Raw genomic sequence first — 12602 nt, forward strand, 5'->3', positions numbered from 1 at the left:
TGATCAAAGACCTGATCTCATAACAAACCATACATATTGCAAACCACACAAAACTTTGAAAGTACTGAATATGTTACATATTATCACTGTGGGGTGTACTTGTTAGCCTGATAAAGAGCTTGCATGCTCCTGCAACTCAGTGAGAAGAACATGGCTGTGAATTCGGCGAATTTGGCAGCTGTTTCTAAGCTGCTAGAAGGGACTGTGGCTAACATCTCCCACTATATTTTCCACAGGGCAGTGACATCAGGAAGAGCTGAGCTGAGACCACCTAGCACTGCATCATGGGAGGTTATGGTTTCAAGAACCCATTCACATGATAGACCCGCAGTCTTGGTGACACCTTGCAGTAATTAATTGTAAGTATGGCTGCTCTTCAGCAACTTTGATAAAAATAATTTGTTACTAGAAACATCCCTTTCAACCTTAGAGAGAAATTAAGATTTGTTGTCTCACTTCGTCCTCTTCAAGCAATCCTACAGTTATGTTGTATGCCCCAGAACAGACCCTTGAGGGGTGCCACACCACTCATCACTGGTCTACATCTGGACATTGAGCCATTGACTGCAACTTTTTGTAGATGACCATCCAGCCAATTCATTAACCACCACATGGTCCATCCATCAAATCCATGGCTCTCCAATTTGGAGACAAGTATGTCATGCCAGACAGAGTCAAAGGCTTTGCAGTAATCCAGGTAGATGACATCAGTTGTTCTTCCCTTATCCACTAATGCTGTAACCCAGTTTTAAAAGGCCACTAAAATTCTTAGGTATGATTTGTGTGATCTTAGGCATGATAAGTGAAGCTATGTTGGCTGTCACCAATTGCCTCTATGTCCGCCATGTACCTTAGTACAGTTTCTGAAAGGTTCTGTTCCATGATCTTGCCAGGCACAGAGGTGACACTGGCTGGCCTGTAGTTTCCTGAACTTTTTTTTTTTTTTTTTTTTTTTTTAATGGGGGTTATGTTTCTCCTTTTCCAGTCAGTGGGAACTTCACTGGACATCCTGGACAGCCACCACTTTCTGGCTTAGCAACTTATGCCTATGTGGCCATGCCTTATAAAGATTGAGCTTCATCTTGGGGATAAGATATCACACATTTCTTCCTAAACCTTACATTTTATTACACAGTAAGCCTGCTAGGATGTCATGTGGTAGCCTGAGGTTAACAACCCATTTCTCCACTCTTTTTGCCTTGTTGCCTTCAGGGGGCAGTGGCGACCTGGTTCAGGAACGGCACGGTGACCAACCCCAGGCCGCTCGGTCCAGCAGCTCACAGACACCAATGTGGTGGATGGCAAATGGCATTTATTGTCGAGTCACATGGTGTTATATAGCCTAGGCCCACAACGTCACTTCCTCTTGCTTACGTCACAGACCACGTACTACTGCCCATTAAGGGAGGGGCTCTATCTTTCCGTACAGCACGACATCTTCTGGCCGCCAGACCCTAACTACCCACATTGCCTCTATAAGAGGTCGAAGACAAGTCTTTCTGGTTGTTTTTTGGAAAGTAGAAGTGGACAAGTATATACAAAAGAGCAATTCCTAGGATAAACATGTTGCACATGGATTAATAGGGTGTGAAATCACATTATATGCAAAAACTATCACCCACTGGTGGGCCTGAGTGATTTCAGCCTGTGGAGCTCATGTAAGGAGAAAAAGTATTATGCATAAGCACCTTAGCACACGGTTTTAGAGAAAATGGAAAAAAGTAGTTTTTTCACTTGAACAAAATTTAGTTAGCATTTGAATAACAGTAACTTTTTTCATTCCTGCAGTAGTCACAGACTGGAAGGACTTTAGTCTGAAATGCTGAGCACATATTCCAACACAGTATGAAGCATGAGATTCATGTTGAAAGAGAACGGAATTGTTTTCCCCCAGTAGACAGAGGACAGCTTAACACACTTTTTGACTCAGAGGCTTCAAATTTTGTCCACATAACAGAGTGTTCATCTCATATCACATGGTAAATAAATTGAAAGAAGTTTATTTTAAAGTTCTTTCTGTTTATTATTTATACCAAAATATTTTTTGTAACTGTGATTCATTGTTGTATGCTCTACAGTGACCAAGTGACTGGATAGAGAGCTCAGGAGCAAGTCTTCTGTAACAACAGATGCATGTCTTCAAATCCAGCCCTCAAAGTATGGAGTTCCTTAAAGCAATCTTTATGAATCTGCATAAAGAACTTCAGCCTGAAATCACAGAATCATTAGGGTTAGAAAACACCTCCAAGATCATCTGGTCCAACCATCACCCTACCACTAAAGTCACCCACTAAACCACGTCCCATGTCCCTAAGCACCAAGTCCAACCTTTGCTTAAACACCCCCAGGGATGGTAACTCCACCACCACCCTGTGCAACCTATTCCAATGCCTCGCTACTCTTTCTGAGAATAAATGTCTCCTAATTTCTAACTTAAATCTCCCCCGATGCAACTTGAGGACATTCCCTCTTGTCCTATCACTAGTTATCTGTGAGAAGAGGCAGACCCCCAGCTCACCACACCTTCCTTTCAGGTAGTTGTAGAGAGCAATAACATCTCCCCTGAGCCTCCTCTTCTCCAGACTAAACAACCCCAGTGCCCTCAGCCACTCCTCACAGGACTTGTGTTCCAGGCCTTTCACCAGCTTCATAGCCCTTTTCTCATCCTGAAAAAGTTTGAGATTTCATAAGTACCCAGGAAACTCGCAATAACACTGGAGTGAAAATCAAAAAGCTGTTGACTCCATTGTTCCTGGCATTCATCCGTGTCTGTGTGGTGTCTTCAGACAGAGGCTTCAAACCATGGTGGCTCAGAGTGGGGAGCCAGCTGGTCATGCTTGCAGGCGGCCATGCACGGGAAAATTCCAGCCTTGTCCCCTTCTGTCAGAGCTGATGTTCTTCTTCCCACAAAGTTCACTGGTATCTGCAAATCAAAGTTTTGCAGGGAAGTCTTTTACTTGAAATTCAGCTATACTCCCACTCCTTACTCTTTGTAAAGTAATCAGTATTGAGCAGTATAATCGCAGGGCTGCTAGGAGCACTAATCTGGGGACTGAGTGGAAGGGTCAGCAAGACAGTTCAGATGCAGCCCAGAACTCCATGGGACTTGGTGGATACATGAAAAAGAGGGAGTGCAGTAGTTTGTGTGCATCCTTGGACCCTTCAAAGCAAAAATAAAGCCCAGCTGCCTATTCTGGCTTATATCCATGGCAGACAGCACTTCAAAATTGTTTTGCAAGTTGTGTTTTTTCTTTTTTCTTTCTTCATTTTTCCCACACTGAAAGAAGAATAAAATAAATAAATAAATAAATAAATCTGAAAGACTTATTTCATTAAAAGGAACAACTAACAAACAGGCAAATAAAATATATGTTTCTATGTGTGCAAGTCAGTGTGAATGTGTGCACAGGAGAAACAAAACGGGTACTTGGCTCCCAGGGGTTCAAGCTAACAGGTAGAGTAGCTAATTTCCCATAGCCGGGCAGCAGCTAGAACCATTATTGTTTCATCTGCTTTCAAATCAAGTCCATAGAGAAAGAAAAACTATTTTTGTTTGCTTGTTTGTTTAACTTTTTGCCTTGTAAGAACTGCTGTATGGACAATGATTTATATAAACAAAAGATCCAGATTTTTCTAGATTTCTGAAGTTTCAGGTGGGGGATGCTTCCAGAAAATATAATATCCATATTCCCTGGTTTATCACAATTTAAAGAAGTAGTGGAGTTTGGACATCACTGCTGTGTTACATTTGTGACACAAAAATGAACATTCTCAGCGGGAATTCTTTCTTGTGAAACCTCAGTTATTGCTGGGGTTTTGATACATTTGGAGTTTTCAAAACTTAGTTTTCAGAATTCGATAATTATTTTATTTATTTATTTATTTGTACTGCCTCCTGTGACTGAAGAACATGAACCAGACTCAAAACAGAGTTTGAGTTCTATATCTTTCTCAATATATCTTCATGCATACTTCCTGACAGGCAGAAGAAAGTTACTACTGTGTCCCAGTCTCAGCAGTCACAAATAAAATGGGACCATAACATTAAGTTGTGTTAATCTATTTAAGATATTTTCTCATCCCTTTAGGGCAATTTAAATATTAGCTTACTTTTTCAAATTTCAGTTAGGAATAATATACCATATATATTATAGTATATATATTATTATATATGGTGTATATATATATATATATATGATATAGTATATATATATATTATAAGCAAGCAAACAAACAGTTCTTCTTACGAAATTCTTGTTGCAAAATTCTACCTTGTGTTCCTTAATCATCATAATCTTTTCTTTTCCCGCTTATTTTAACATACTTTTGCTTTTAAAATAATACGACAATGGCATTCCTAGAAAAGTTTTCATGCTTCATGAACTTCTGGCTTTCTATAGTATAAATTCTTGTATTTTATTTTTCTTCATGAACTAGGATATAAAAGAGTACAGTGCACAAAATCAGAAAATACAGTCTTGAATCATAGCTGTTAAAACCTAAGCTCATGTAGTTCATACAATTATATTTATAGGTTAGCAACTACTTTAAAGTTTGGGTTCAAGTAAGAGAAGATAAAGGTTAACTTTGGAACTTGGAGAAGCTCTTCTGAGAGCAGACTTTTTGAAATGCAGATGACTCAGTTCTAATTCTATCTAAAAATAAGAATTTCTTGTGCACATGAGCCTTCTAAATGCATTTAAGTCTCAGAGCAGTGCATAAAATAATAATAATGACAATAAAAATAATAATAAAGACAGATGTCATCTGAAAAATTAAGATAATATTTGATTTATGGTTACATGCCTAGATTTAGCAAATACATTTTTCACAACTTTGGTTGGTTAATTTGGTTAATTTGTTGATGTTTTTAATTTAATTTAATTTATTGATAAATTTGGTTAATTTGGTTAATTTGTTGATGTAATCAGGGACACTCATCTTTCTTTGTAGAAGTAATACTACATTTGAGAGATTTATCTCTTTCAATCAAGTGTTCTGACCAGAACGAAGAAAGCTGCAATTTGAATAATTTGTATCAATCAAATCCAAGGATATCTGAAAATTCCTTAATATCTTAAAGATCAGACATTATCAGCCAAATGCACCATAACATTCTGACTTGTATAGTACACTTCAAAGAAATGGAGAACAGGTGGTATGCGACCGGTGTTATCTGACCAAGACGTCTGACCTGACACAGGTGGACTCTGTTCAGCGTTAAATGGGCTCGTCCAATTTACTGAACCCACTCAGGCTTAAGCTATTTTTTTTTTTCTTTCTTTCAGCTGACCTAATGAAGTCTTTTCAGTTTCAACCAAAACCATTTTTGCATGTTTTGGGGACAGAAAACAATTTCATTAACTGAAAATAAACAAAACTGAATATTTTCCAGAAAGTTCTAGTCCTTACATCTTTTGTGCGTACATGCACTGGATAACTTGTTCAAGAAGGATTTTTTATTTTTTATTCTTAATCAACAGCCACATACATTTTATTTTATTTATTTATTTATTTATTTATTTTTAGCACTTGCCATCTGTTCTTAATTAACAAAACAAACAGTGATTGATAGATAGATGCTGTGTCTTGTAATAGTCACAAGCTGTCAGCTTGCAGGTGTGGTGAAAACTTAGAAAGAAGAAAACAGATTCCCTGGCTGGGAGAAAATTCTTTATAACCTAGTTACCTAGTTTAAGTGACTTAAGACCTCCACTGGATTTCTAGGTTTCTTTTTATTTATGAAGTTGAAAAACAGGATTCTTACTTCTCCCCTTATGCAAGTAAACAAACTGCTTCAAATGCAAAAGTAAAATAAAGCCCCTCAAATAAGATTAACACTGTTAAAAAAGAATGATGATTAAAGACAGAGAGCTCAGGAAAAGTGTATGGATGAAACACAGAGCAATGACAATGGAACAAATGAAGGTAATTTACCGAAAAAGTAGCCAGAACAACAAAACACCATAAAATTGAGCATTGTCTCAAAGATATAAAAAGCTATTAACTGCAACATACCTGTGAGCAGAGAAGAATATACGGAGACTGAAAATTTGTGCTGCTGCAGTTTACAAAGAAAAAAAAAACAAACAAACAAAAAAACACAAACAAACAAACAAAAACACCTAACTGGCTAACCAGAACAAAAATTCAAATGTATATATATAAATATATATGTGTATATATATATAAAACTTCCTTGTTAGGCAGAATAAATAGAATTTCCATACCACTATAAATATAGTGCATACCGTATTATATAATTATACAAAAACTTACATTGACTGCACCTTCAAGGGAGGCAGTAGAGAACAAATATCAGTGCTTTTTTGTAACAGACTGACTGCAGGTTCTGAACTGGACTCTTGACACTTATCAACCATTATTCTCCACAGATTAATGCAAATCTTCAATTTGTTTCTATACTGTTTATAAAATAATTAATGAGAAGTTAACAAATTCCAGCATTTTCAGGAAAGAGAACAGGAATATGGAAACTATCCTCTGTAGAAATCCATTAGGTAAGCTTTCCTTTATAGATCAACAAAATAAATTATAAATTTATTTTTATTAACTTTTGTTATAAATTTCAAGGCTTTGAAATATGTTTTTGCTTCGTATGTGTACAAAAACTAAGCCTTTCAGACACTGTTACACAACAAAGGACTTAATTTGCAACAAAGCATTTTACATCTTTTATCCTTCCAGAAAAGGAAGTCAGACCTAAACAACTACACCTGGTAAAACATTTTTAAACCAATACATTCTTGAATGTATTTAGGATTGAATACTGTAACTTTATTTAATACCAAAAAAAAACCCTTTTCCTACAGATTTTCTAACCAACTCATCCTTCTCAGGAACATCCCATTAACACTTTATCTAAAATAAAGAGGCACAGCCTTATCTCTGTGCAGTAGGTTTGGGGGGGATTTTTGTTCATTGGAACCAGACGTGATATTTTACTGTAAAATATTTCTGCTTTGCTGAACACTTTGTTTTTGCTGACGTGTCAGCAAAAGAGCTATTTTGAGAGGGGCAAGATAGCAAATCTTATTCTGTAAATTATATAAAAGTGTACCTTTAAGTAATTTGACTAACCCCATGATCTTCATCTGTAAGAAATAAATTCTGGTCTATTACATTGATTTAAAGCTTACATAAATCCAGCCTAAATAAATTAAAGAAAACATATAAGTGTAACCAAGAAGTTCTGTTATAAAGGTATTTTGTGTGGACAATTAAAAAATGTATATTCAACCTTTTAAAATATTTTTAAGTTAAAATCTAATTCCCTAATCCATAGTTATTCAGTAAGCCATTTTAGTTGGCTTTCTGTGTTAAAATGTCAAAAGTGTTTCCAAAAATTTTTGGATAATGTTATCCTCTGAAAATTGTCCAGATGATGAGTTTTTCAAATTTTCCATGAATATACCCAACCTCTGCAGAGCTTCAATATACATGTTTAACTTCAGAGAATGGGTGAAAAATCCGGCCTGAAAATACATCTGTTTTCCAGCTAGTACCACCCTTCTACAATTTTCTATTTCCTTATGCCATTAGACCACCATGATTATGACAAAATGCTTCCTGTTGTATGTTAGACTTGTGAAAAGTAGGTCAGGAGGATGAGATATGACAGTAAATTTCAGCACTTAGTTTGTAAAAAAACAGTGTTCCAGAGAGTAATGTTAAAAAATAAAAATAAAAATAAAAATAAAAATAAAAATAAAAATAAAAATAAAAAAGTAAAAATAAAAATAAAAAAAAATCTGAAGATATGCAATAGATGTAGATGGTGAAATACAATGCTCCTGAATTATGTGGGCAAATCTTGAGATGTCTGGGTAACACTGGCAAGAATTCAAGACACCTGTCACTTCACTTCTGGTTAACTACACATTTTTGCAGGCCTCATCATAGTTTGGATATGTTTTCTGCAGGCAAGCCAACCCCTCTGTGGCAGCTGTGCCCTCCATTTTGGCTGGGGAGCTTGGTGCAAAATCAAGTTATACATACGAAGTGGTAACATCAGACCTAGGGCTGGAGCTTGGTGGGTCTTGGACAATCATGACAAACTGATGATACATGTAATTCATGCTGGCACTCACCTAGCATGACGTTTGAGTATTCTCTACTTTTTGTATCTCAATAATTCTTGCAGGATAAAAGCTTGTGAAGGTTTAGTACTAAATCAACTGGTGAAATGAGAAGGAAAGCAGTTTTACCCAGACACAATTTTGCTCATTTGGCTGTCTTTATACCTCTCTCAAAAGCATCAGGAGCTGATGCTACCAGGATTCCTGCATCCTGGAGAAATTAGCTGAAACACTGCAACAATTCCCATTATAAATCCCTCAGACATTTCCTTACCCTTCAATATCCAGCTGTCCTGGCTTTAGCTGAGATAAGAGTAAATTTTCTTCATAGTGGCTGGTATGGTGCCACGTTTGGGATTTAAGAGAAAAATAATGCTGATTGCACACTAATGTTTTAGTTGTTGTTGAGCAGTGCTTAGGGTAAGACAAGAACTTTTCAGTTTTATGCTGTCCTATCAGTGAGGAGGCTGGGGGGTACACAAGAAGCTGGCAGAGGATAGAACCAGGACAGCTGACCCAGACTGGCCAAAGGGATATTCCATACCATACGGCATCATGCTGAACAATAAAACTGGGAGGTTCATCTGGGTGTTGTGTTTGCTCAGGGATGGGATGATCTATGGGTGATGATGGGATGATCCATGGGTGATGAACAATGGCATTGTGCATCACTTGCTTTGTATATTCTTTTATTATTATTATTATTATTATTATTATTATTATTATTATTATTATTATTATTATTATTATTATTATTATTATTATTATTATTATTATTATCTCTTCTTTTCCTGTCCTATTAAACTATTGTTATCTCAACTCATTAGTTTTACCTTTTTTTGATTCTCTCACCCCCCTGTGGAGGAGTGAGTGAGAGGCTGTGTGCTTTTGAGCTGCTTGCTGGGTAAAACCACAATACCAACACCACAAGATCTGAAGATGAACATCCACTGACTAATTCAGTTACTGTATTTCACATACTTCTCCATTATATAACAGTAACAGTAAGAGCAGCAAAAAAATATATTATATACTTGGTCTAACTAAGAATCCCTTGAAGTAATGAAACCAAATCATCATGGTAAGATGACGTAGTAGACAGGTAGGTTAAAATAAGCTGTTCTTCAGTAAGCTCAAGTTCATTCAAAAACTATTATATTCAGTACAGTTCAAAGAAGTCTCTTCTGTCGACATCTATCTCAACATATTTCAACAATAGCATATTCCCTAAAATTGTCAATTACAAGGGAGAACAATGCAGTTTCATTTAAATCCTGAGACACTTTAATACAATTCATATGATGCCTGTGGATCATCATTGCAACTCGCCAGTTCAGAGTAAATCCCTCTCTTTGAACACCTTGTTGTGATGAGAGCTGCCTGCCAAGAAAGCTCTCAACAGATGGATTGAAGCTCTGAAGAATGTCTTTTTTGAGTCAGGTCTTAGAGCTGTCTTTGACACCACTTTCACAGTAAGACTTGTAAATCCTCCTGTAATTTTGGGGAGGGATAAGAGATGTGTCTGCAAATGCACCTGATCAAAATATAAGCCATACCAGAGGTATTTCCTAATCTCCCCTCCTCATTTCTCAAAAGATAATGAAAGTGTATTTCACTAATGCCTACTTTCTGCCTTAAAGGGTCAGATATACAGCCTTCAAACATACAACATAGCAATGAAGTATCTGCATAAACAAGAGGTTATATCAGGTGTTGCCCAGACACATATGAAAGCAAATTAACAATGAGGCTTTTGTAATGACTGATTTTGTCTGTCTATCATATAACAGAAACTTTTAGCCCCTTTATGCCTTTTAGGTTCCCAGTTTGTTTGTTTGAGGGAGGGGGGATTACATTTTTGTTTTGCCTTTTTTTTTTTTTTTTTTTTAATTGGGTACTTTAGCTGTAAGATAGTGACAGATAGTGACTTTGTAGAGTAATGGTACAAATTTTATCATTAGAAATTATATTGAAACCTTTGAGCACTTTAACCAAATCTCTGTACAGAAGATAAGATTGCAGGAGTACAGCAATAACTGCTCATGTAACAGAAGTTTTCTCCTGAACTCTTAAGTGACCCAAGTCTGGTTCTGGACAAGCCTTAAAAGGTTTATCTAAGCAATGAGATCCCTCTTGGGCCTGCAGAATTGAGCTGGCAATCTTGAGAATCGACTATCTCACAATATTTCTAGTACTCCCTGTTCCAAGACTGATAAACCACAACAAGGACCTTCTTTGTAATGTAAGCTATTTATTTCTTTATCCGATTCTAATGGCAAATGGAAGAACAACACACATAGAACTGAAAAAACTTTTGGAAGGTTGTGATATTTCAAGACAATATTTTTAAACTGATATTTTTCACTAGCAGAGCTCGTGGCAGGACGTGAGAAAACATGTTTGCATTTAAATACGTAATTTTGTTAAAACTGAAATATTTTGTTAAAATGCATCACTTTAGACAGTATTTGACAGAAGATTTCTTGAATCGAGTGTACACATTTTTTTCTAGCCAGAATTAGAGAGAAAATAAAAAGCTTATTTCATGAAACAGTGCTTATTATGATTAAATTCGCCCCGCCCCCCCCTTTTTTTTTTACACAAACCACTGGTAGACAGACAAAATTAAGATTATAAACATCTGGGAGGAAAGCAAGAGCCTGTCTTCAAATCCACTCCACTTATAAGCTTAATTCACATTTTGCATGGTGCCAAGAAAAAAATCCAGCAATCTGCTAATGGAGTGGATCTGAACTATAAAATTCATTGTGCAAGCCAATTAAAAACCTTAGTTTTCCACTATTAAAGGATTCCAAATAACTTAGTGAATCCCAACTAACATGTCACATTGCAAACATTCCTAATAGTTTAACAGATGTGGACATAAAAGAGGAAATGATTCAGTTTGCTGGTTTAGCTCTTTTTTATTTTTTATTTATTTTTTAATGTTTTTCTCACTTCAGATTAATCAAATAAAACAATAAAGAAACTGCAACACTGGAATTTAGCTTGTTCCCTCATGGACAGTTAAAATGTTAAGACTTCCTTTTACTGCCATTATTCTGCAAATGGATTAATCGTGAAATGCCTGAATCTGTCTGAGGAAGATTTCATCCCATAGGTGAACAGAGATAATCTTTGATTCCACAGACTGGGCATATGTTATGCATTTTTTCCTTAATTCAGTTCTGCTTTTAATGTAACAAAATATGGATCTCAGGACACATTTACAGTCTATAAGGGAAAATCCTGAATATGACATTGTATTTAATCCTCTTGAGGTTACTTTTGTGCAACCTGTTGAGAAATAAGAATTGCCTAGCAGACATTTTTTGTTTGTGTTTTTGTTGTTGTTTTTGTGTTGTTTTTGTTTTTTCTTGTAAAATTGATATATTTTGATGCATAGAACTACTAAAACTATACTGTACTTTTGGCCACAATGTTGTAAGGACTTAAGAAATATTTTGGCACCCAACAAGTTATTGCATTGATTCAATGTGACTATGCAAAAATGCATAAACTTAGTCATGTGTTTAAACCTTTCCAGACTGGTGTCTGAGAGAGCTTTAACACAAAAGAATGAATCTTCCTCTGCAAAAACATATAAACATCGATTTAATGTAAATATCATATGTCTGGCACAAATGCAATAAAATATTGCCAAAAGATTCTATTTTCTCCTCTTCCAGAATGTAAAGCCCATATGGATAAGGCAGCTTTCTGACAGCCTCAAATATGAACTCAATTCACTCGGGTTCTGTCATCTACCAAAAACTGTATTCCATGATCTCTTGTACAGGTTATTCACAAGTGAAATGCCAAAAGTGTCCCAGAGGTTCATACAGGCAAAGAGCTTGTGTATGTAAGGCTCATCTGAATGCTGGCAATCCAGAAATATGCTTAAAACTCTGATGAGAGAAAGATGGCTTTTTCTTATGAGTATTCTAATACTTGCTCAGTTTTCATATAACCTCAGAACATTCAATCTTCTTACCTATACTAAGTCATCCTTATCTATATGTATACAAGGGGAAAGAGTGAAAGGAGACCCAGGTAAGTGTTTTGGAAGATAGTGCTATTTGTACCTGAAAAATAGAGGCAATTACAATTTTAAGTTAATGTTCAAATCTACAAGCTTATTTATTCACTCACACTCCCAACTCAGATGAAAAATAATGGTATTTCTCCTATAGGTGTTCAAAAATAGCATAGAGAATAATGACAATTATATTTACTAAAGGATAATCACTAAAAAAGAAATAATCCGGAACTATAGTATTTCTCCAAACAGTATATTTGTCTTGATGAATCTAGATTATAATTGAATTTTTTAGTTAAGATTGATTATTAGGACTATAGGACTCTTAGGACTATAAACTATGTACCTTCATTAATTTTTATTTATTTATGTAAGTCGTTTAGAATTAAATGGCATTTTCTTTCTATCAGAAACTATGCATTAGAGGTCATATATTTTTTGCCTCTAACAGACTTTACTACCAT

General features: G+C 35.7%; 1 long non-coding RNA gene across 1 annotated transcript in view; it reads left to right on the top strand.

The window, feature by feature from the left end:
* The window catches only part of LOC309874563, a 46944-nt gene extending 43700 nt beyond the window's left edge, over positions 1–3244 (top strand). The window contains exons 2-4 of the long non-coding RNA XR_014316859.1: positions 237–359; positions 1789–1979; positions 2079–3244. This is a non-coding gene — a long non-coding RNA (uncharacterized lncRNA). The remainder of the gene's footprint in view (positions 1–236; positions 360–1788; positions 1980–2078) is intronic.
* Positions 3245–12602: the final 9358 nt, after the last annotated feature.

Source organism: Aythya marila (genome assembly GCF_965140915.1).
Source record: "Aythya marila genome assembly, chromosome: 2".
Taxonomy (NCBI): Eukaryota; Metazoa; Chordata; class Aves; order Anseriformes; family Anatidae; genus Aythya; species Aythya marila.